The following is a 26,387-nucleotide window of genomic DNA, read 5'->3' as shown; positions in this document are numbered from 1 at the left end:
AATATATTGAATATATTGAATATATAGAATATATTGAATATATAGAATATATTGAATATATAGAATATATTGAATATATTGAATATATTGAATATATAGAATATATTGAATATATAGAATATATTGAATATATTGAATATATAGAATATATTGAATATATAGAATATATTGAATATATAGAATATATTGAATATATAGAATATATTGAATATATAGAATATATTGAATATATTGAATATATTGAATATATAGAATATATTGAATATATAGAATATATTGAATATATTGAATATATAGAATATATTGAATATATAGAATATATTGAATATATAGAATATATAGAATATATTGAATATATAGAATATATTGAATATATTGAATATATAGAATATATTGAATATATAGAATATATTGAATATATTGAATATATAGAATATATAGAATATATTGAATATATAGAATATATTGAATATATTGAATATATAGAATATATAGAATATATTGAATATATAGAATATATTGAATATATTGAATATATTGAATATATAGAATATATAGAATATATTGAATATATAGGGTGTTGGTTTGTGGGATAATTTATATTAGGAGAATCAACGTATGGAATAAATAATTGTATTTTCTTTTAGTCGTTAGTCAAGTGAAAGGCAGTAATATACGGGCATCAGAAATGGTAAAGATTCAATATGGTTGCTTCCACTACCTTTAATATTGAAATTAATTTAATATTTAATATCTTCAACTTCATAGAGTAAAACAATATTCATGTGTTTTATAAAATGAGAGATTGGACTTAAAATGTTATTAGTAATCTTTGAAGGAATTAATGTGGTGCATATCATGTCAGGTAATACCTAGCAGTTTATCCTTCATGGATATTTCTTAAATTATTAAAAGAGGATAAGAATTTAAGAACTTTATCAGGGACCTTGAATGGTTATAATGTCAATCTTAGAATTGTGAAATAGATTGGCTGAGTAATTAGGTATGACTATGCCAAAGTTATTCATGGAAGATCATCTGAGTCATTTGATTTTTCTGGCAAATCAAACAAACCAGCAAACTGACTGAACTATAAGAAAACTGGGAGCAGACAGGGAACTCTTTGATGCTGATTGCTCAGAACCATGAAGAATTCACATGCAATGTTATTTGCTGCTTACCTCGCTAATCTTTCACAATAAACACACGTCTGGCTGAAACCAATGTCAATAATTTTCCTCATTCTTTATCTGTACCTAAAAAGTAGATTCCATGAACAAAGCTTCTTTCTTGCAAACCTGTGGAACTCTCTTCCGTTTGCCTGTTTCCCACCTGACTACAACTTGGATGTCTTCAAGTCCAACATAAACAAATTCCTGACGAACCTCCCCCTTAAGTAAGACACTTTATCAAATCTCCAATACTAACGATTACTACGATACTATCCCATTGATTACTGTACATGCAATAACCCTTATCCCCGACTGGCTTCCGGGCCTTGATAAGTGGTGACCTCCATGTAAAAAAAAAACAAAAAAACTATATTTGCTGCATGAGTCATCACTATTGGAAAGATCATTGCTTTCAGAATTGAACATCAAATTATATTCTCCTGTTTGCACAAAAATATAAATCAAAAACATTGTAATCACCAATCAATTTAGCACTTTTATTTGAAACGTTCTTGAAAGTGTCACGGACTTTTTTAGATGAGATGATGAAATCTGAGTTTTCTCCAGATTCATCCTTTGTTCGAATAGAAGCATCGCCTATTCAGACAAACTCGCGCTTTTAAAGTTTATGGGGAAACATCCTAATTTTGGAGTTTTCAAGACTGAGCACTCTATTTTAAATTAGGGGAGAGTGAGCGAGTAATCGTTGCTGGCATCGATGAATATGAAAGACCCAACCCCAAGGACAACAAACACCACAGGGAGCGGGTAGGTTGAGTCATCACATATGTATGGGTACAATTGGGGATTTCCGCAGTTTAGTTTATGTAACTTCTTACCCATTTAGTACTGAGTACGAACATTATTTCACACTAAATGTCTTCCCTGCTTCCTTACAACTAATATCAGGTACCCTCATGATGTTATATTGCACTTGCTGATGGTAAAAGGGATTTAGTTCATATTATCAGATAGAATAGAATAGATAAAATGGAGGATTTGTTTTAAAAGTAATTGAATATTGATAGTATAAACTTTACATCTAGTGTTAAATCTTACATTCTTTAAAACTAAATGCGTTCGCACCATTTTTTATTAATGCCACTTAGTGATCCGCATTTCCGTATTTCTTTGCCTCCTTTTATGAGAATCTGCTTCTACCGATATTTGTGTCTTTCATTTACAATTTGAATTTCTTCACTTCGTAATAAACTCGTTATTTTGTTCAAACGTCGTTTTTTTGAATTACATTTTTTCTGAGCAAACATGAACAGCAGTTCAAACCTAGCTCTCGCTGGTGATGCCCATCGACATTCAAAACCAAGATTGCGACTTGTAATTTTTAGCGGCTAAGAGAAATAAATGTAATAAAAGTAGTGTCTTTTTAAAAGTGAGGTGGCCTGTTGAAATAGTTACTTTTTGTACTTATCCTTCACAATCACAAATGACAGGGGTGAAATTCTTTTGGAGAATTCTTTTCATTAGTATTTATTTTAATTTTGGTAAAATCTCAATTCAGTCATGCAATATGATTTTGATATGATACCATAATGACTTACGAAAAATATTTAATGAAATCAATATGTATTTTTTTAAGTTTTCAAGTTTATCCAATTTTAGTAGAATTAGGTTTAAGTAATGTAAAAAGGAAATATTTGTAATGTTCAGTCAGAATTGTATTCATCTGCATCTCAGCCATAAAAACTGCAAAAATAGTTTTGAAACAAAAAAGTGAAAATCTTCAATAACATACAACTTACTTATTTACTTAAAATTTAAAATATGTTTTGTTTTTGTTTTTTACACAATAAAAATTCTGTATGAGATAAAATTAGAATCGTATTTATAGTTTGTTATTGGTAAATATGGGGAGGGGATTCTGCCTACAACGCTCGTGAAGGTTCCTTTCTTTCCTTCTCGTCTGTGTGTCAAATTCTCTTTCTTTTTCTGTATAACTTTCGGTCGGCGTCTCTCACGACTAGGCAACCATTATTATTGTTAGAGGGCTGCTAGATTGTTCCAGTATATCTTCTCATGTGCTAGATTCTTCCCTAGAATTTTGCTTTTAACATTTTGTTTTCTTGGAGTTTGAACATAAACATTCACTCCTTTTCCTTTCCTTTCACTTTTCCTCACAGTTTGAACTGGCTTATTTTTAGTTTTTGGAGAACCTGCAATTCTTGGAGTTGATGTTACCTCCATTAGTACTTCATTGTAAATGGGGGGGGACTAATCTGGAAAGTGCCGTGTAACATTTTCATCGGTAATTCTATATTGTTTTCCACTGTTTTCATGTATCGGGATCTTAATTTATTTAAATGCCTTTTATAGAAAAATATATTTCCTTTAATTATATAAACCATTTTCCTAATTCTGTTTTAGCCTATACTGTCCTCCCAAAATAATTTCATAAAATAAATGTTCTTATATGTTTTATACTTTGCATTATCTTTAGTAATTTTTATTTTTATTACTTGGAACATTTCTTGCAAACATAATTTCCGTAGGTGATAAATTTGCGTTAGTATTTTATGTTATTCTATAAATCGTTATGAAGTTTTTTTTATGCTTTTTTCTTCTGTGTCGATATTGTCATTTTTTTTACATTTATGTTTTGAAGGTATCGGCAAACCTTTCTGTCTGACCGTTAGAGCTAGGATTGTACGTTGATGTTGTGACGTGTTCAATTGCCAACGACTCACAGTAGTCCTTAATTCTTGTCCTGTGAAAATTGTCGCTTGCAAACGACTAAATACTTTGTCTAACATTTTCTTAGAGTTCAAAGCTGTTGGGTGTTTGTATCTATAAATTTAAGGCCAGTTCCAAAAACTATCGATGATTACTAGGTAATAGTACTCCTTTAATGGTCATGCGTAATCAATATGAATACGTGTTCAAAATACGTCTGTTTTGAACCAGGACTGAATCCTTATCGGTAGAAATTCTCTTTTGTAAACTCACAGTATTAGGAGTCTATCTGCATGTATCAGCATTTCGTCACATATCGAAAATGGAAACACCCTTAATCATGTTTTTATTTTTATTCCGCACTTGTTTCTTCATCCTGTTAATATTATAATCCATTTTCATTACTTTTTAAAAATTTCCTCATGTGTTACCGGTAGTTCGTTAACGATGCTAATTAATATATCCACTAGTCTTTTTTCTCTTCTAGTGCTGCTAGAATCGTTTCTTCAAACAATTCAGAGTTTGTTTGTTTTTAACCAACCTGCATACACTATCTGCGTGTGTCATTTTATTCGATGGCAAATGTTACATTTTTAAATTGCAGTTAAGCAAAATAATGCTCCATCTCTGTAATCCATTTGCGGTATGAGTTGGCACGTCTTTTATTTTACCAGAAATCGACAGTAGTGGTTTGTGGTCCGTTTGTAAAAACGAATGGTCTATCATGAATAAACTTGTAATTTTTTTTAAAATGGCGTACACAATTGCTAGACCTTATTTTTCGATCTGGCTATAATTCATTTTTGCTGATAGTAAAGCAATCGGTTTTGTTGATGCATCTTCACATCTGTGTAAAAGCACAATTCCTAAACCATATTCGCTGCAATTAATTCCTTTCTCAGATTGCAAAGCTATATCCGATAATAAACACTTGTTTATTTTTTTAAATGCTTCTTCGCATTCTTTTGTCCAGTGCATTTTTACCTTTCCTTAGTAATTCATTTAACGATGCTCTTAATTCTTGCATTTTTTTGGAATATACACACTTGGGTTAGATTTTGTTCATTTATGATCAATTATTTGACTCAAATATTCATGTCAAATTTACATTTGTCAAGGCACACTTTAAATACGCAACTCTCTGTTCACTTGAATATTTTAGAATATGAATTTTGTGTTCATTCCACAATTTTGTTTTTTATCAGAATGTCATCTAAGTATGTCATTGAAAAATTCAAATGAGTTAGCATCGTATTCATTATTTGTTGAAATAAATTCGGGGATTCTTTCAAACCGAAGAGGAAAGGTTTTTTATATCGTCAGATATTTTGCAAATTCTTCCTCGACTTTGATCTGCAAATATGCCACGGATGGATCAATTTTCGAGAAAATTTTTTCACCATTCAATTTTGAAAAGATTTCTTCTGGTGCGGGAAGTGGATAACTGTAGTCCTTTAGACAATCGTTTAGATTGGTTGAAAAATCAGCACACTTTTATGTTTAGTTTTCACATATACGCCTACTCTGAGTAATTAACTTTTTAATCACTCAAATTTTCATGTTTCTGTAATTTCTTGTCTATCATCTCTAATGATAAAAATTGAACCTTCCTTTTTGGTTTGGATACTGGTCCTTTAGCTCGAACTTTACCCCAATCTTCATCCATCCTAGTCCATCAGTAAATGCACTCGTAAATTCATTTTGTTTTAATTTCTAACAATTTATTAACTACCACAGAGAAACCTTGTAGAGACCGCAGACGTCAATATATTTTTTAACTTTGACTCCAAATTTGACCCGATAACGTTTATTGTTTTGGGCTCAAATTAAATTAAAATATTTGACCCATGTCCAAGTAACCACTTACACCTAATTTGCAAGTGTTTAGATGCAAAATTGGCAGAGGAGTTTGGTAGAGTCTGTAAATGTCAACTTTGTAAACTTTGACCTCTTGCCAGCCAAAGTTTTGCCCCAAAACTGATTAAAAAGCTTGCTGTATGTCTGAATACTCTTTATGTAAAATTTCAAATGTTTAGACCCAAAATTGATTTAATAGTTTTCTAGAGACTGCAAAAGTAAAATCTTTTGAACTTTGACCCCTAGGAAGGAAGTCAAATTTTTTTTAACTTTGACCCCTAGTATGACCCCTTAACATTTATTGTTTTGGGCTACATCCAAATTATAAAGTTAGATCCATGTCGAAGTAACCTATATCTATCATTTTAAGTGTTTAGACACAAAATTGGCGGAGGAGTTTGGTAGAGTTCTCAAAGGTCAAATCCTTGAACGTTGACCCCTTAGCAGCCAAATTTCTGGCTGAAAACCGATTAAAAAGATTTTCCCAAATCTCAATACCCTTTATGTCAAATCTCGAGTCTGTAGACCGAAAATTGACAGAGTAAGTAGGGAAGTGTACACAGACAGACAGAAAAACAGACAGACAAAGAGACAGACAGATACACACACGCGCGCGCAGACATTTCCACTCTTTAATATTCTTTATTTTCTTCTTCGCGTCTGTGTCAAACTCTCTTTATTTTTCTATATAACTTTTTGTCGCCGTCTTTTACGATTAGCTAACCATTGCAAGTGTATTAGAGAGGTGCTAGGTTGTTTCTATCACAAGCTTTTACAATAAATCAATTGGTTGAGGCCCTGTCGATGGGGCATTAGAATACGCCGACTGTCCCCCTGCAGAGGGTAAAAGTCCCTCAATGGGAGTCCTGGATATGACCTTAAACTATATCCAGTGGTGAGGCCTCAGCTTGCGGGCTTTGGGGGAGTGTGGAGCCACCCTTTAATTACCATTGCTCCCATGTCCACTCTGACCCGGAGTGGTAGTACCTGTTAGGGTCCCAACTATGGGTTAAATAGAAACCGACATGAAAACAACAAATATATTCTATTAAAAAATTTTTTTCTTCAAAATCTTTGGATTCGGCATTAAATAACCCGAAAAGGGTTGATATGCCGTAAAACAAAAACAACCAACCAACCAACCAATTGGTTGACTGAATTGGGATTCTATCTACCACAATTTTCTTTTTATTATTAAACAATAAAATGTACATAACAGAAAATATTTGGCATATATTTTTTTGCATTATTATCGTCTGGGAGTTACGAATCAGTTGTACGTCATCCATGAAAATTTTGTTGTCTTTCATTTTCGAATTTCGTACCTTATTTTCAATGTGTTTGAATCTTCAAAAACATGTATTTATTCAACAGAAATAATTATTTATAAATATTTTAGGAGTGCCCTTGGTATTAATTTGTAAATTTGGGAATGATAAGATACTTGTTGAAAAGAGCTATTTTTAATAATGGCTGTATACATTCGACAGAACTTGCTTGAGATAAAGAAGTAAAAAGATTCACCAGGTTCCATGAAAAAAAAAATCTTCTCTGCAATCCTATCACCTTTATTTAACAGCTTTTTTTAAGACAGAATAGGAATCAGAAATAGTTATTAGCACAATAATATAAACCAAGTTAGTTCGACTAACAAGCATTAACTATATAAAAAACGAATTGAGTTCTAGAGTTCCATCTCGTTATGAAAAATTAAATTGATGACACAATTCTATGATTTTATACTGGTGCGAACACTAGTGGAGTATAAATGTTTGTTTTATCACGAAAGGTGTACACTAGTATATTAAATGAATGCTGAATTTTTTTTAAAATTGAACAATTCTCCAATTGTTGGCGACGAAAGAAACGAAGATATTAATATTGTCAAACAGGAGTAGTCGTCTAGATTGGGGAGTGGGTGATGTTTTATCATCGGGGGGGGGGGGGGATTGGATACTCAGTAATAACTGCTTACCATATAAGAGAGGAAGTGAAGGGGGACATTGAGAAAGATGTTTATAGCAGTAGGCGCAGTGTTTCTTATAGTCAGTTGAATGAAAGGAGAAAAAATTTACACTCCGTTAGGGTTAGGGTTGGGTAGGATTGTTAGTAGTTCTGACGGTAATAAACTATCCAATCCGTACGGACTTGCAGTTTCCTCCAATCGGCAGCCGATTAGTCGCGTCAAGATGTTACATATTTTGTCTATGGAACATACCAGGCCATGCCTCGCTTCAGTTTAGTTCGTGAGAGAGAGAGAGAGAGAGAGAGAGAGAGAGAGAGAGAGAGAGAGAGAGTGTGTGTGTGAAAAAAAGTAAAGAAAAAACTTTCCATGACGTCAAAGGTGCAGTATTGCTGCAAGGAAACGTTTTAGTAATGGAAAAGGTGTGTACGGGGGGAGGGAGAGGGGTTTCCTTCCTTGAGTTTCAGAAAAAGAAAAAAAGCAATGCAAAAAAGTGGGATGGATGTCGAGAAAAAAATTTCGAAGTCAAATGATTAAAAGTCTTCCTTAAAATAATTATACAATAAGCTTATTTTTAACCCGTCAGATCGTCTGTCATATACATTTGCACACACACACACACACACACACACACACACACACACACACACACACACACATACGTACACACACACACACACACATATATATATGTGTGTGTGTGTGTGTGTGTGTGTGTGTGTGTGTGTGTAAGCATAAAAGTCGTTTCAAGATGAGTGAAATAAATGCTTCAAATAAAACAGTTTTGTATCATTTTCTGTCCCCTTACGAAGATTAAAATCGCGATATAATGATACTAAACCTTATGTCTAGAAATCTTATCTCAAAGAAATTGAAATTTGGGGAATATTTATTATTTCACAAAAATCGGAGGTATCTGAATTTTCACGAACAGCTAAGAGTTCTTTTTCACTAAATTAAACTAAATATAATCGACATTTGAACCCCTCATGCATAGCACCTGTGTTTCTAAATTCATATTAGTTAATTAGCTAAGGATTGAATCCTGTACATGCCCAAAATATTCGAATATATCGACATAACTGTATATATGTTTGCTAATAGAGTATCTATTTTCTATGTATCTATCCATTAAATTTATTTATCTAACTATATATGCACTATATTCTATCTATTTACTAGCAAGGAGACCCGACGTTGCCCGGGGAAAGAATGATAATCTATAAATGGTTCACAATCCCATATTTTTATTGTCACAGAAATCGGTGAAACACCAAGTATTGATTGATTGCCTGCTCTAGTAAGGGACCCGTCGCAGTGCGCCATGAGGACACTTCACATGCCTCTCCACAGTGACTTAGTCCTCAATACATTGTAGTCTACATTGCACTGTAAAAAACCTACTGTTGATTTTATAAAATTATTTTTTTTATATAATGGCTTTCAAAAAAATGCAAAAGTCAAGTATCATGCTTCAATTATGCTGTAAACAAAAACATTCATTTCGAAACCGTCTCTGTTATATCAAAGAACCTACTGTTGATTTCATATACCTGGCCATACTGCTTGTGCGGTGATAATGGCTTGGATTTACGTTTAAAATGAAAAAGATAAGTATCATGGGGCAATTGTGCTTTAAACAGAAACATTCATTTCGAACGCATCTCTGTCATATCAAAGAACCCACCGTTAGTGTCGGGCCTTTCGCGTTGTGGGGCAATAAAATTTTTCAAGTGCACTTGTGATGTTAGACTGTGTAAGGTATTAACTTTGGTCAAAATCGCCTGTTCCTTTTTTCTTTGCATTATTTCGATTATTGATTATCAATACTTATCTAAGAATTCCGATACAAACCCTATGTAAGAACACTGCCTCGCACACAAAGTACCTTCGTGTAAAATTTCATAAAAATCGGCCCAGCCGTCGTCGAATCCATTAGGGGAAAGAACTCACATATACAGACAGACAAAGTTCTTGTTATATAATAGTAGAGATAATAGATATTTCAATTCATAAATATCAATCTTACTTTTTTCTTAGTACTGACTATGCTCAACGTTGCTTAACTTCGGTAATCTGATGGGAATCGGTGTGTTAACATGATTATGCCATATATATATATATATATATATATATATATATATATATATATATATATATATATATATATGTGTGTGTGTGTGTGTGTGTGCGTGTGTGTGTATATATATATATATGTATATATATATATATATATATATATGTATATATACACACACACACATACGAGGGGCGTGCAATAGTAATGCCCCTGACCCACTTCTAGTTGTCTGATCTAGCTGAAACTAATTGTGGTTTCTGTTTTACAGGTGTTTGAACTGAGTCAGGTGTGCAATGGAGCCTGTTAAATGTCGAGCAGTGATCCGGTTTTTGTATTTGAAAGGATGCACACCACAGGAGACTTTTGATGAAATGAAAGAAACTTATGGTAATAATGCCCCATCATATCGCCTTGTATAACGCTGGCATCGTGAATTCAAACATGGCCGGAAGTCTGTGGAAACAGCTCCCAGACCTGGTCGCCGCCCCCCTCCTTCTGCCATTGATGAAGCATCTGTCCGTCAAGTTGAGGCTGCCATTTTGGAAGATCGGCGCATTACCATTTGCCAAATAGCCCAAGATGTCAAGATTAGTACAGGGTCTGTGGAAATTATCATTCATGACCATTTGCATATGCATAAGGTGTTTGCCAGATGGATTCCCAGGTTGCTCACACCATTACAGAAGCGAGGATGAATTTGGAGATGTGCCAAAAAGATGAGTCAAAGTTTTTCAAAAGACTGATTACACAGGATGAAACCCGGGTCCATCACTATGATCCAGAGACCAAAGCCCAGTCAATGCAGTGGAAGCACTTGGACTCACCACCTCCAAAGAAGGCAAAGGTGTAGCCCTCCACTGGCAAGGTCATGCTCACAGTCTTCTGGGACTAGGACGAAGTGATCACAGACTTTTCTGGCAAAGGGTACCACAATTACAGGAGCTTATTATGCTTCACTTTTAAGGAAATTAAGGGAAGCTATCAAAATCAAGAGGTGGGGCAAGATCAGCAAAGGTACCCTCCTCCTGCAGGACAACGCTCCGGTCCACAACTCGCATGCTGCCAGATAAGAAGCATGGACATGAGGTTATGAAATCCTTCCCTATCCTCCCTACTCTCCTGACCTTGCACCCTCTTTCACCTGTTTCTAGCCATGATGTTGTTTTTGAAAGGAATGCGTTTCCCAGATGATGCAGCCTTGATTTCTGAAGTCACATCATGGTTGGAGGACCAACCTGGGGTGTTCTACAAAAACCGTCTCCAGAGCTGCATCAAACGATGGGAGAAATGCATAACTCTGGGCGATTCCTATGTAGAGAAAGACTAATAACTGTGCCAAGTTTCGTTGCTCTACTGCTATGGGAAGTGGGTCAGGGGCATTACTTATTGCACGCCCCTCGTGTATATATATATCAAGCTTTACTAGACAAAAGCAAATGTTCCCAACCAAATAAAAAGCTCAATACGACGACAATTGGAAGTAGAGCTTGACATAAAATACATAAATGACAACCGAAAATTAATTGCGTGTAAAATTTATTTTTCGGCTGAATACCTCAAACAAAGATAATTAATTCCTGTTCAATAAAGTTTCAAAGAATGTAAAATTCTTCTCTTTGTTTAAGGTATTCTGTTGAAAAATAAATTTTACATGTAAATTTTGATTTACGGTTTCATTTATGCTTCTTCTCCGCTAATCGAGCCAGAGATGTCTCGTGTCGCGGGGTTCGAATCGTTCGACTGGTAGTAATTGTGACACCCTGCACTGAAGAATCCCGAAAGGATGAAACACTAGTGTCTGTAGGTATTTAATTATTATAGTAAAAAAATAATTATGACAGCCCCTTTAAGAAATACGTTTCTTATAGTTGAGCACTTTCTGTTGAATAAAAGTCGGTCAATTTAGCTCTTATGCGTAGATCGTCGTATAACGACTTGATCACTGTCTGTCTGACGTAATGAACATTTAAATTAAAATGTTTATAATTCAACGCTATTTCACACGATTAATGGTAGCCGAATTGATACGGTCTCCGCTAATCGAGCCAGAGATGTCTCGTGTCGCGGGGTTCGAATCGTTCGACTGGTAGTAATTGTGACACCCTGCACTGAAGAATCCCGAAAGGATGAAACACTAGTGTCTGTAGGTATTTAATTATTATAGTAAAAAAATAATTATGACAGCCCCTTTAAGAAATACGTTTCTTATAGTTGAGCACTTTCTGTTGAATAAAAGTCGGTCAATTTAGCTCTTATGCGTAGATCGTCGTATAACGACTTGATCACTGTCTGTCTGACGTAATGAACATTTAAATTAAAATGTTTATAATTCAACGCTATTTCACACGATTAATGGTAGCCGAATGGATACGGTCTCCGCTAATCGAGCCAGAGATGTCTCGTGTCGCGGGGTTCGAATCGTTCGACTGGTAGTAATTGTGACACCCTGCACTGAAGAATCCCGAAAGGATGAAACACTAGTGTCTGTAGGTATTTAATTATTATAGTAAAAAAATAATTATGACAGCCCCTTTAAGAAATACGTTTCTTATAGTTGAGCACTTTCTGTTGAATAAAAGTCGGTCAATTTAGCTCTTATGCGTAGATCGTCGTATAACGACTTGATCACTGTCTGTCTGACGTAATGAACATTTAAATTAAAATGTTTATAATTCAACGCTATTTCACACGATTAATGGTAGCCGAATTGATACGGTCTCCGCTAATCGAGCCAGAGATGTCTCGTGTCGCGGGGTTCGAATCGTTCGACTGGTAGTAATTGTGACACCCTGCACTGAAGAATCCCGAAAGGATGAAACACTAGTGTCTGTAGGTATTTAATTATTATAGTAAAAAAATAATTATGACAGCCCCTTTAAGAAATACGTTTCTTATAGTTGAGCACTTTCTGTTGAATAAAAGTCGGTCAATTTAGCTCTTATGCGTAGATCGTCGTATAACGACTTGATCACTGTCTGTCTGACGTAATGAACATTTAAATTAAAATGTTTATAATTCAACGCTATTTCACACGATTAATGGTAGCCGAATGGATACGGTCTCCGCTAATCGAGCCAGAGATGTCTCGTGTCGCGGGGTTCGAATCGTTCGACTGGTAGTAATTGTGACACCCTGCACTGAAGAATCCCGAAAGGATGAAACACTAGTGTCTGTAGGTATTTAATTATTATAGTAAAAAAATAATTATGACAGCCCCTTTAAGAAATACGTTTCTTATAGTTGAGCACTTTCTGTTGAATAAAAGTCGGTCAATTTAGCTCTTATGCGTAGATCGTCGTATAACGACTTGATCACTGTCTGTCTGACGTAATGAACATTTAAATTAAAATGTTTATAATTCAACGCTATTTCACACGATTAATGGTAGCCGAATTGATACGGTCTCCGCTAATCGAGCCAGAGATGTCTCGTGTCGCGGGGTTCGAATCGTTCGACTGGTAGTAATTGTGACACCCTGCACTGAAGAATCCCGAAAGGATGAAACACTAGTGTCTGTAGGTATTTAATTATTATAGTAAAAAAATAATTATATATATATATATATATATATATATATATATATATATACATGTGTGTGTGCGTGTCTGTTTCTGCTTTCAATTAAACCCCACAATTATCTCCCTTTTCTGCTTTCATTCTCTCTATTTCACTTATTACTTCTCTTTTCGAGAGAGCAGTGAATTATTAGCAACAGTAGCCGCTGAAGCGACGTGGTTGATATGGAAACCAGTCATAACAATCGTCGCTCACTTCCTTAAAATTCGTCAAATTTTTTTTACTGAACGAAAATTGAAATTTTTTTTCACAATATAGCTGAGAAGGTGATCTATAAACTGTTATAATTGTTGGAAATTTGGTTGAAAAATGAGTGAGCGATGCTTTAAAGCAGTTCTAAATGACTTAAACTGCCACTTAACTATATATTTAAACGCTACCGTGTTCGAATGATATAAACAATAAATTCACACATGTTGCCTTTCATGCAGCAATGACACATGGGAGCTTCTGTGTAGCTTATCTGCCATACATATATTTTTATACTGTGTGTGTGTGTGTGTGTGTGTGTGTGTGTGTGTGTGTGTGTGTGTGTGCGGGTTATGACAAAATCTGATTTATGTCGTGTAGCAGACCGAACACATCGATAACACCCAGTAAACAAAGCAACAGAAACCAGTATGAACAATAAAAGGAAAAGAAAGGAAAAGAAAGAAATGTCTGGTCATTCCGGGACGTAATGTCTACTGTGTTAAGTTGACCTTAGAATAAAATAACATTTTTATTCCTATGCTTCCCTTTCTACAAGGTCAGTTTTTAATGTGGGGAAATTCAGTACTTCTAGCCTAAAATGGTATTCTGGATTGGAACAAAAATATAAAAAAAAATGCCTGAGTCTAGAAGGATTTCTTTACAAACTGTGCACAGCACAGACTGAGCAGAGCGAAGAAACAGATACTACACTTTGTTCCTAGTAAAAATGACATTTTTGTTTTCGTTAGTTAAATACTGAAAATCGAACCATCTCACCTCAAAATAAAGAAACTGTTTCGTTTTCTTTCTAAGTTGCAACTGTTGTTGCTGCTCCGATCAGTGGATTTTCAATTATTATTATTATTATTATTATTATTATTATTATTATTATTATTATTATTATTATTATTATAATTATTATTATAATTATTATTATTATTATAATTATTATAATTATTATTATTATTATTATTATTATATTATTATTATAATTATTATTATAATTATTATAATTATTATTATAATTATTATTATTATAATTATTATAATTATTATTATTATTATTATTATTATTATTATTATTATTATTATTATTATTTAGTCACTAGTAGTAATCGCACGCGCCATCATAAAAATATTTTTCTTTGAGAACTTGTGGTGTTCTTGGGAGTGACAACAAATCCCCCCATACTCTCCACCTCTTTAGATAACCTTTGCAAAAGGATTTGCGTTATCGAAATTGCCGCTTACCACTGAATTGTCGTTGGTAGCAACTATTGGTCTTCAATGGAATTTGGGTGGCAATAATCCTCTCCAAGGTCCCAGTCGTCTTTGTACTCAACCAGCAGATGTTTTGCTAGTATTTTCTCTCCTCGGTCTTTCAATCCTCCTTCCCCCCCCCCCCCACTTATTTGGTGTGGTGACACTTTATGGTGACGTCACACACAAAAAAACTTACAATTTTCCTTCAATTTTCATCATTCCATGTGATGTTCATTTATGTTTTACATCTGTAGCCGTTTTTTTCTGTGCCCAGTTTGTGTGTAGTTGGTGTGTGGTAGTCCCTGCATTCAAGGGGTTTCCTTAATATTTCTGCAGTTTTTATTATTATTATTATTATTATTATTATTATTATTATTATTATTATTATTATTATTATTATTATTGTTGTTATTATTATTATCGTTGTAGTAATCATCCCTTTGATTCCAATCTCTCCCATTCTTTTTTCAAAGTTATTCAGTGTTGTTACTAGTGGTCTTATTTTTATTATTATAGAAATATTCTACTTCATTATTCTATATAGAAGCAAAAGGATTTATTATTTTACCATCTGATTTACAAATGTGTTTATGGCTTACACATCACTCTTTTTCTAAATGCTCACATAGACGTTAAGAAATATTAGGGGATAGTTTAATCAAAATAAAGTGAGGAAGTGAGAGAAATACATACATAGCCTAGAGAGAAGAGGGGATGACTTGGTTCAGTTAATTAAAAATTACGGATAATTAGAAAAATCAAAACATATTATTTTCGAATCTAACTCAATTCCAATACTAACGTACATTTATGTATTTTATGTACGTAAGATCGATTAATCCACATTTAATATAATAGTTATACAACCACGGTTGGGTTAATTTGTCTCCTTTTTACGGCATATACGACGGCATTTGTAGATGATCTAACGCCATAAATATGTGGAAGAAGTGGCTAGCAGGAAGGGGTCATAACATGCTGACTGTCTCTACAACGGAATTCATTGAGGTTGCAAAAAAGGTTTGACAAATACATACAGTACGACCTTGTCGAGAGCGATGGGCATCGCAAAATATAAAGAAAATGATAACAGAGGATTTTCGCTACTCCTTGCACAAGAATTGCAAGGCCTAACTGCTACTGCCAAAGTCCAATAACATCACATAACGAAAATTAAGAAATTCAAAAATATTAAATACGAAATCAAGGTGAGGAAGTTCTAATTCTTATTAGATGAGACGAGAAGAAATTCTGCTAGGACTAGGGTGGCAAGCTTACTCTTCGTATAACGTCCCAGCATTACGAAGATAAACTTTCTTTAAATTGTGATGGTCTATCGGTGTGTTTCTAGCTAAGAATTTGCGTTATCGAAATTGCCGCTTACCATTGATTTTGACTTATATTGGTAAGGAACCAATGATCTTCAATGGAATTTGGGTGGCAATAAACTTCCCTAAGGTCCCAGTCATCTTTGCACTCAACCAGCAGATGTTTTGCTAGTACTTTCTCTCCTCAGTCTTTCAATCCTCCTTGACCCTCCCCACTTATTTGGTGTGGTGACACTTTATGGTGATGTCACACACACAAAAAAAAACTTGCAATTTTACTGCTTCAGTTTTCATGATTTTAATTTCAGACGATTGTATTTGAAAGACTACGGGTATATTGTAAACAATTCACTTTAGATACGTGTATTAGAAAAATGTATTTAGATTATTTGCGATCAACCAAAGATATATCTGGCTTTTGACTTTTTTGTTCACATTCAGGATTAAGAAGAATTCTTTTTCGTTTTGTTTTTTTGTTTTTTTTGTAATTTTTTGTCCGCTTTTTTTTTTTGTCTGTTGTTAGATGGTGTAAAGAAAGGCGCTGTTGCGATGTCCCATCGCTGAAGCGTGTATAATACCTTTACACATACTACGGTCAGTACTCCTTGCACTGTCGTCACATCAATTGATACGAACACACGAGGCGACTTTTTGAGATTTTATTAGTTTAGACAGAATGGCAAATTACAGCATATAGTGATAAATATAACTTAACGTGGGTTACAATGTTAGAGAAGGAGAGAGAGCGAGAGAGAGAGAGAGGGGGGATTTTGTCACCATGTTATGTTAGCTCACATTGTATACCAATCCATCCCTACGGGGGTTTTCGGAGACGAAAATATTTTGCATGAATATCCCGTTCGTGTGTCGCCATACATTTGATAAAAAAGAGGGGATGGGATGTTAGGCAACACCAGTTAGAAGTTATCTATCTATCTATCTATCTATCTATCTAATTATCTATCTGTCTAAATAACAAAGATTGAATCGTGGGGAACAATAAGTTAAGCAAGCATGCAGGTGTAGAAAGGATCAAAGAGTCATGTTGCAACATGTATCAAACTTAGTTGACCGGTCAGTTTGCACCGGAAATATCCGAATGGGAATCGGACGTGACATGTCAGGTGTTCCGATTTGAATAAACTGAGTAAAGTTTAGTGAGTTGGATTTGAGATGCCGAATAAGCAAGATGGGTTGAGAAGGTCTCCCTATGGGAGAGGTGACAATCTCAAATAGAAAACCTACATGCCAAGATTCACTTCAGTTCTGCTGTGATGAGATTCCTGAGGAGTGAATAAAATAATATAAAAACACATTCGTCTTGGGTCTCTGTCTTGAAGCGTTTCCTTTAAACAGGTCCGGCTCCACCCAAGATGATTGACGAATCTCCCAGGCCAAAAGACAGAGGCGGCTAACAGTAGGCAGGTATGTCGTCTTCGTTTCACTTATTATATGTTCTGACAAGCACACACAAAAACTAGACGATTCACGAGTCTTTAAGTGAGTAGACATTAAGGGATCAAAGGACAACAGTCCGGTAAATAAGCAGTTAGAAATGCACGGTTAGATAAGAATGCATAAAAACGATTTAGTAAGAATAAAAAACGCAACACGAGGGTTTGACCGAAAAGAAAAAAAAACGGAAATCACTTTTTCCCAGAAATCATATGACATTCTTAACCTGTTTATCCACTGAGCTTATACTTCTCAACTCGGACCGATCAATCATTCCCGCTACCCGATTTTTCGTTATGTAATAGGGTGACATATCTGAGATGGAATGACTGAATCGAGTGAAGATAGAATGTTCTTATTTACAAAAATAACCGCTTACACCTTTATTACAATTCTTATTACTATTATTCAACAATGAACTTCATACCCGCTCAGAAGCAGATAATATTGTTAGTTAATTCAAACTTGGAGAGGGTCGCGAATGACATTTTCTTTTGCTCCCTCGTTCATTAGCTTAATCTACACGGAGTCAAGATGGACGATTGTATTTTCGACAGTTTAAACATATTTATTTTAAAGGGTTTATTTTAAACAATCTATTCTATACGACTGTACAATCAAAAATACTTTTCACACCAGAATATCGTGAGAATTTCAAACGACCAAGCTTAATAATTTATTTTAAACAACTATTGTAATCAATTCATTTTATGTCAGTGTTGTAAACAATTGAACTTTATTGTAAACTAGCATGGGTATCCGGCATTGCTCGGGTGAAGAGGTGGTATAGTAAGGCTATTTAGAAACCTCCCTCTAGTCATAAAAAAACCACTAAAATAATAACGAGTGCCCGTGCGAGCGAAAAAAAAAACAAAAATTAATCGAAATAGCCAGACTCGATCTTGTAACGCGAAAGGGGAAAAGGAGATGAAAAAAAGCAAACGCGTTAGCCGTCTCACCCGCGGCGAATTTATGACGTCATAAGCCTTTGATAAAACGTCTTTTAAACATACTTTGAGATCGCTAGGAATGAATGAATTGCAAAAATGTCGACGCAAAAATTGATCCCTTCTTGCAAAAAAAAAAAAAAAAAAAAAACAGCCCAGTTAACGGTCAAATATTTTTGACCAATTTTTGGATATTTGCCGTCAGAGAAATCGATTTTCTAATGATATCAATTTTGTCAATGTTCATTGCGTGTGTCGAAAGTTTTGGCAGATATACAAACGCATAGACACACACACGTTTTGCTTTATATATATATATATATATATATATATATATATATATATATATATATATATATATATAATAGATTACAAACAACTATACCCAAATTAGTTTCAAGGATATGAATGTTTCAGAATTGTTTAGTTAAGAATTGATACTTTGGATTATTTAGATTATTCAAACTACTGTTCTCGGCTTAGCTACGTTGAGCAACGGATGAAAATTAAAAATCAGTTTTAATTGACAGTTTTCTGGAGGTTAACTGTTTGATTCTCATTACAGACGATACTAAGAATGAAATAAACCTTACTATCCGTTTATGACTGATGGAACCAAAACAATCTACCTCGGTGGATTAAAATTCAGTTCGAAATTTTATAAAACGATTTCTAAGTTCAGCATAAAGATTATCGAGTTCGACAAAGTGCACCTGAAGAAGGCTGGAGAAATGTTGTAAAAATAACATGAAAATATTAGTCCGAATTATTTATATCAATGTATTTAGGACGTTTAAATCTTTTGAAGCAGTAAAATGATTTTGACGAATTAATTCCAGGTGACTTTTTCAAATAGCTTCTCATGAATAACAGTTAGTAACGATTAATAATGATTGATAACAAATACAAGAAGGTTATTCCACTAGTATCTATATAGATTTTGTTAATAACATCTTATTAATGTGCTCTGTGTGCGTTCACCGCACAGGTCGAAATCATTTGCTCGTTGTGTTGGTTCAATTCCGACACTGATCGCAATTTGTGTGGTCTCAGTCAATGTTGTAACAGAAGTAATTCTCCTCCAAATAAAATTGCACCATCCATTTAAAACAAGTGGCAAATGTTTTTTTTTTGGGGGGGGGTTAGAGATTGCAATGATACTCGATTTTTTTAACTGAAATTTCTTGCAAATGAGAATTCTTAGCCCGACCAAATCAAAACACAAGTTCAATCGAACACAAACAGACCATGTTAACTGGCCGTCATACTCCAGAAAAAAACTGGGTGACCTCTTACGTCTCTCTTTTTGGATATATAGATATCACTGATTACAACAGAAAGAGGATTTGAGACAATTAGATGACAATCTCTGAACATTAAAAAATGCACTAATCAGGCAATGCCACCATTTGGGATGATCGCAACTTTTAGAACATCTCAAGTGGGTTATAATCACAACAAGATACATTACTTTGTCAGTGTTTCATCTTTCAACGTGAAGTTTCGTTTAAAAACAAACGTGAAATTTCGTTTCCAAGAAGAAATTAGATTCTGGGTGGTCAAAACTCCAAATCAGATATATTTCCAAATATCTTCTGTGGTTTTTCTCTTAGTCAAACATCTCAAATTCGCAGAAAATCTTTCATTCGCATGCATTAAAAACATGAAACACACTAAATATGCAACCGCCTGGTACAGGTTTACAGTTTAGCGAGTTTTTCGTGCGCTAGCACAAAGAAGACTCGACCTCTGTTCACTTCTTTTCATGAAGTGATAATTAATGATGTGCAGTTAAGTCTGTGTTCAGCGCCCATGCAAAGGAGACTTGAGAAAGTCTTACCATACAAGGCAAGGCTTGCTAAGGGATTGGCTTTTCAAAGTGTAGAGTTGAATGTAATAATCAAAGAAGAAAGCGCCCGCGTGTGTGTGTATCGTGCGTTCATGCAACTTACCTTCGGATGGGATCTGAGAGAAAGAGAAATTATAGATGGCAGCCATGGATTTATAAGGTGTAGTCTCGTGGAATCTCACGAGATCTCGTCTTCCACTGCACACGTATGCAAATGGAATGGGGTCAGTTTGCTAATAAAATGCCTGTTGGCAGAGGCAGTGGGGAGAACACGTGCTGAAAGTTGGGAGAGAAAGTTGACAGTGACAAATTCTAGCTGAACTTTTGCGTATTGTATTTATTTTGTTTTGCTGTTTACCAGTCCATTTAACTGCACTAAGTCCTCGCATGGGCAATATTATGAGCACCTGCCATAAACATAAGTCTCACCGTGAGACTAAGTACTGATGTGCACCAAAGCGAGAAAAACTTTCGTGGTTTAGAGATTTCCTCAAACTCGAAATACATTTTATAAGGATTTGGTGGTGGATTTACGATTCGCTTAAACAGCTCCTTAGCTGCAAGTTTCAGGATATTTCCATATCTCTCTATCCTGAAGACGTGTTTGAAATTCGCTGTTCTTTAACGACTTTACGTTTGTGGCGGATTTTGTTGAAATGCTGGATTTCCTGTGTTTCCTAGACTTCATGGCCGTTCTAATGAATAAACGATTAAGCGATATTTCTACGGCAAAAAAGATGAGGGGTTGTCACTGTGATGGCAACTAGTATCGTTCCAGATAAGTTTATTTTGTCGAAGCGAAACAAATGTTTTTTTCACGCGATTCTAATCGTGATAAAAATGCTAGTATGGGTGGTTTATTGCTAAAATTTGCTGAAACGTGTATGAAAGTCGCATGTTCGTACGAAAGAGGCCAAATGTAAGCCAAAGTATTTTCTCCGCCACGGCTACTCGTGGATTCCATTCTGGCTAAGTTATTAAAAGTGATTTTAACGAATCCAAAGAATGCGTCCCCTCGTTTTTTTTTTTTTTTTTTTTTTTTTTTTTTTTTTAGAACTCCACCAGGATTCGTTCTTCCTAGAATCCCCCACCCAGCAGATTATGTAATCAACCAAAATATTGTGTGTATAGTTTATGCTGAGTTTTGAAAAAAAGAGTTGAAAGATTGAAATGTAAAGTGAATTTACAATTTTTATATTGAAAATCTTATTCCATTGAAAGTCTTACAATTGATTAACAATAAAATGTTTATTAACCTGATTCAGTTCAAAGAAAAGTTTATGCATACGTTTGGTTTTATTAATTATATCCATATTTGTTTATTAAAATAATTTTCATTTAGTGTGTTGGCACGACACGGCCACACCCCTTTGCTCTAGCGTAACAGAGACTGGATCACATTCTGTACACAAAGTTTTGTGGCCCGATAATTCAGTTTTTTGTTAGCTACAATTTTAACTCTTGCGTTTGTCATCTTTGTTTGCCATTGCTATATTTGTCTCATTTTTTTTTTTTACTTTGTAGTATTCTATATTTATTTCCAATCCCGCGGATTAAATAAATCGTTTATTTAATCGCTTATTTACGCAACATAAGCATTAACAACAAAGGCAGTGTAGTACATAATATACAGTCGCCAATAAATTTTACTTGTGTTTCATAAGTGTATTTATTTTGAGGAGCGGTCGAAAAAAAGTTGTTTTAAGCTTATTTAATCTTAAACATCCTGTAATTTGTGGCATCGGAAAAGGAAGAGAGAGAGAGACTAGAAAGGAAAAGGAAGAGAGAGAGAGACTAGAAAGGTGATGGGGACTCATTATTTGCGTCGCAAAAAAGAACACGAGTGTTTGCGGATGCTTGACACGGCTTCGTCACTGAAGTGAAAAGGCAGCGGGAAATAATTATCACTATTAGAAACACATCTGCTTCGTCTCCATGGCGATGAAGTAGGGCATAAGACCAACGGCTGACGATTGTTACAAATGATATGAATAAAACAATGCTAGTCTTTGGATATGTCGACATTTGTGCATGTGAATGAGTGATCTTTGTGTAAATCAAACTTTTATAGTTTCTGTTTAACTGCCTCCCCACGAAAGCAGAGCTAGATACAATGTCGGTTATTAATGTGGAGAAAATCCAGCTCTCCCAAAAGATTGGAATAATAATAAAACTGTCTTAGTGTAGAAGGATTTCTCCTTCACTGACACAGAAAATATAAAACGTCGAACATAAACATTTTGCTCCTGGCCAAAAGGTGAAAGAATAGTTACATATCCTCAAAATAACTTATAATTTTCTCTATATCTCCTGAACATCAGCCCAGTCTATTAATATTCACCCAGCAAGTGTGATAGAATAGGACATATATGCATAAAATATAAATTGCAATAAGTGATAAGAAAAACGGGGAAAAATTTGCGAAAAAGAACCAGTGAAACGGCATAGAATACGAATAGCTGTCAGTTATATTCTTGATTTTGGTATTATTAGACTGAACAAGTATTAGAGATAATTAAATAAAACGTACAATGTTATTAAGATATATTGTAAGTAAAAATTTATGATTTTTAATAAATAAATTAATGACTCGTCTGGTCAACCATTGAGCTATTTTAATTCAAGCAGTTTAATTCTGAAGTTTACAAAGTCAGTTAAAAGAGACTGCTAAAGTATTCTCGTTTTGTTTACCATCGTATCACTCTTGATCTCTTTCATTCTTTAGCTACTGGTTAAATAGTAGCATTACCAGTGCTTTGTAATATAATAGCATTACCAGTGCTTTGTTTATAATGGATTATTTCGATTTGGAGTTTTGTAATCGCAGTAGTCAACACATTGCATGCAGCTGAACATTTCCATCTCATATTTATATGGAGAAACGTTCACCATAACCATTGACCACCGATTACTTCTTAGGGTGTGAAGAGTTTCAAACCAACATCGACATGGACGCTGGTGTCTGCGTCTCATGCCTTATCAATACAGTCTGATATACCAGCCTAGGAAAGATGATCTGACCCTACAAACTATCTCAGTCGTCACTCATACCACTTGCAAAATACAATGCAGCAGAACTCTACACAAGGTATGTGGTTCAAAACGCAATACTTAAATCCATCACACCTGAAGAAGCTAAGCAAGCTACAGAGGAAAATTTCCTGTTACAGAAAGTGAAGGCTGCAGGCGGACGATGGAATGACGTACGTAACGTAAATAAATTAAATTCTTATATTATTATTTTTTGTGTGTTTAATAAAATAAAAGTAAAAATAAACAACGATTATATCAACGAAAAAAGTATTAAAAAGGTTTTAAAATTTAAATAATTATTTTTATTAAGATTTATAATAATTCACATTTTTTTTTTAAATTTTCGATTCGTTTAATTTGTTTGTCGTTTTATAGCTGGCTATAAGAATATTTTGATTTTTAGTAACACAAACTATGATTTTTTATTTACTTGACCTCATATAACAAATTTATTTTCAACTTATTTTTATATATAATAGCAATATTTGAAATTATTTTTCTTCAAAAAACCTTTCGATATTTCGAAATGCCTGGTGAATACCACTCGTATCTTGGATTGAGCATATTGGGAAGTAATATACAAACTACCATTAGCGTGTTAAGCGATGCTCTTTGTGTAAACAAATTGAGTTTAGACATTTGGACAATGTCAAAACATTGTTAATTCACAACCCGCATAGCAGCAGCCGAATAGTACAATGGTTAAAAGCTCTGACTATCGTTTGGGTGGTCGAGTTTCGATCCTGGCTTGAACTAGTTGCTTGTTTAGCCGCACTGATGAGCTGTGATACAGCGAAACAGTTATGTATGTGTATAACTATATATATTTTTATAACGCGTTTCGAGCCTTGTTTAGCTCTCTTCAGATATTTTTATATTAAAGTTTTTTAGTTAAAGGTTTATGGAATTTCCTTTTGGAAAACGTTCTATTTCTACTAGCACTATTATGCTTCTGAGAGAAATGCCCATATGAGACTTGATGTCTCCAGTGGGTCAGGTCAAGAGTTCAAAATGTCTATATTTATATGTCCTGTGTATTTACAAACGGCAGATGTGGTTTTTGAATAAGAAGCATCAGCGGGGGAAGATGTCGCATAGCGACGCCAGGCTTTAATGCTTGGAAAACGTTCATTTATGTGGAATATCTCCATTCCGGAATAAGGGAATAGGCAGGTTGAAGCCAATCGCAGTGGGAGGACTTTTCCAGGGGAGCATTTATGATGTTTGGATCGGAAATTTGTAAGATTATGTTTTGTTCTATGTAGCTGATAGCGAGTTATGGGCGATGCAATCACAGTAGCGTTGGAAAATGTAGAATTGGTCAACTGGTAGCGGTGTTGGGACTAAATAATCAGAGAGAAAAATATGAACTCCTTCCTCTGTAGATGTGGTGATTGTGATGGTGTTGCTCATCGGATGGAATGTAGCATTTTATTATCACGAGTGAATGTGGCAGAAATTGTGATCGTGAACTGCATAAGATAGTGGCTATCAGGGTAGATGTATTGACTTTTTATGTGACATCTCTATTTGAAAATCTACAGCATTTTGGTCCAGAGGAGAATTTATGTAATCCAAATATTTTATATATATATATATATATATATATATATATATATATATATATATATATATATATATATATATATATATATACATACTAGCAAAAGTACCTGTCGTTGACTGGGTTAAAATGGACTCTGATTTATGAAAGTGTGATAGGTTATGAAAAGGAAAGGTTGTAAAGAGATAGCTTCGAATTTGGGGGTATCAAAACCAAAGCAAAATATGATGAAAGTAAAAATAAAATAGATAAACCCCATAATTTATTATACCATACCTGTTAACACTGAAACACTTATCACAATATTCTGTGGATCTATATTGAAAAACCTTGTTAAACTTTGTGACATATTTTCATTCTATGGAGGTCAGGCGCGAACGAACACCCCCATAATTTTATTATACCATATTTCTTCAAACTGAAACATAATTATCAAAATATACTTACGCAGATAGATATGAAAAGTCTTTATTAAAGTTTGTGCCTATTTCCATTCTATGGAGGCCAGGCGCGAACGCAGACCCCACAATTTTATTATACCATCCCTATTTAAGTTAAAACATACTTATCAAAGTATTCTTATGTACATCTATATCAAAAACACTTGTAAACGTTTTTCTTTAATTTTTAAAGTTTTTATTTTCATACTTTGTGGACCAGGCGCGAACGCAGACCCCACAATTTTAATGAAACACCGTTCTGCAGGATCAAACGTACCCATTCCTGTGTCTCGATACATCTTCTATCATTATATGTAATCAGTTTTTTAAAATACTCAACCATATAGGAGCCTATTCGTGACCACACCCACACACACACACACACACACACACACACACACACACATACACACACACACAGCTTTATATTATAGACGTATATGCGATTCCAAGTTAATATTTTCCAGAGATGAAATGAGGTTAATGCAAGACTGCTCAATCCGAATTAAGGTAAAATATACTTTTTATTTGTTTTGCATAAGCAGTCATGTGCATGTTTCGGTCAGCCAGTCATAAATAACTAAAAATCTCTTCAGACGATATTGTTTAAATAAAAGTGAAGTCCCCATATATATATATATATATATATATATATATATATATATATATATATATATATATATGAAAAGGGCGGGGAGAGAGAAAGAGCGGGTGGAAGAAAGATAGATATTCTGTATTTTTTTTTTAAACTATCGCCATCTTTTAATCGAACTTTTTTTGTGGGTGAAGTGGGGATGGTTTTATGTTTTGTGGTTTTTTACTGGTGAATCAATTTTCTATTTTATTTTTATTTCAAGATATGTTTGCTACACTGTTTATCTGTATAAATAATTAAACGGTCGAAAACTCTAATTTCTCTCTCTTCCCCCCTCTTTGTCTCTCTCTCTTTCTCTCTCTCTCTCTCTCTCTCTCTCTCTCTA

General features: G+C 34.2%; 2 long non-coding RNA genes across 3 annotated transcripts in view; one reads left to right on the top strand and one right to left on the bottom strand.

Moving 5' to 3' along the window:
* Positions 1-26,387, bottom strand: part of LOC145277847 (uncharacterized) — a 315,647-nt gene that overhangs the window by 246,178 nt on the left and 43,082 nt on the right. Inside the window, exon 1 of one of the 2 annotated variants that reach the window (XR_013868225.1) lies at positions 20,474-22,848. The exons of the other annotated variant lie outside the window; for it this stretch is intronic. This is a non-coding gene — a long non-coding RNA (uncharacterized LOC145277847). Of the gene's footprint in view, positions 1-20,473; positions 22,849-26,387 lie in introns of those variants that run through there. 2 annotated transcript variants of the gene reach the window in all.
* Positions 25,587-26,387, top strand: part of LOC145277846 (uncharacterized) — a 35,175-nt gene continuing 34,374 nt past the window's right edge. The window contains exon 1 of the long non-coding RNA XR_013868223.1: positions 25,587-25,917. This is a non-coding gene — a long non-coding RNA (uncharacterized LOC145277846). The remainder of the gene's footprint in view (positions 25,918-26,387) is intronic.

Source organism: Euprymna scolopes, chromosome 6 (genome assembly GCF_053919585.1).
Source record: "Euprymna scolopes isolate OS-2025 chromosome 6, ASM5391958v1, whole genome shotgun sequence".
Lineage (NCBI taxonomy): Eukaryota > Metazoa > Mollusca > Cephalopoda > Sepiida > Sepiolidae > Euprymna > Euprymna scolopes.
This window is presented reverse-complemented; position numbering and strand designations above follow the sequence as displayed.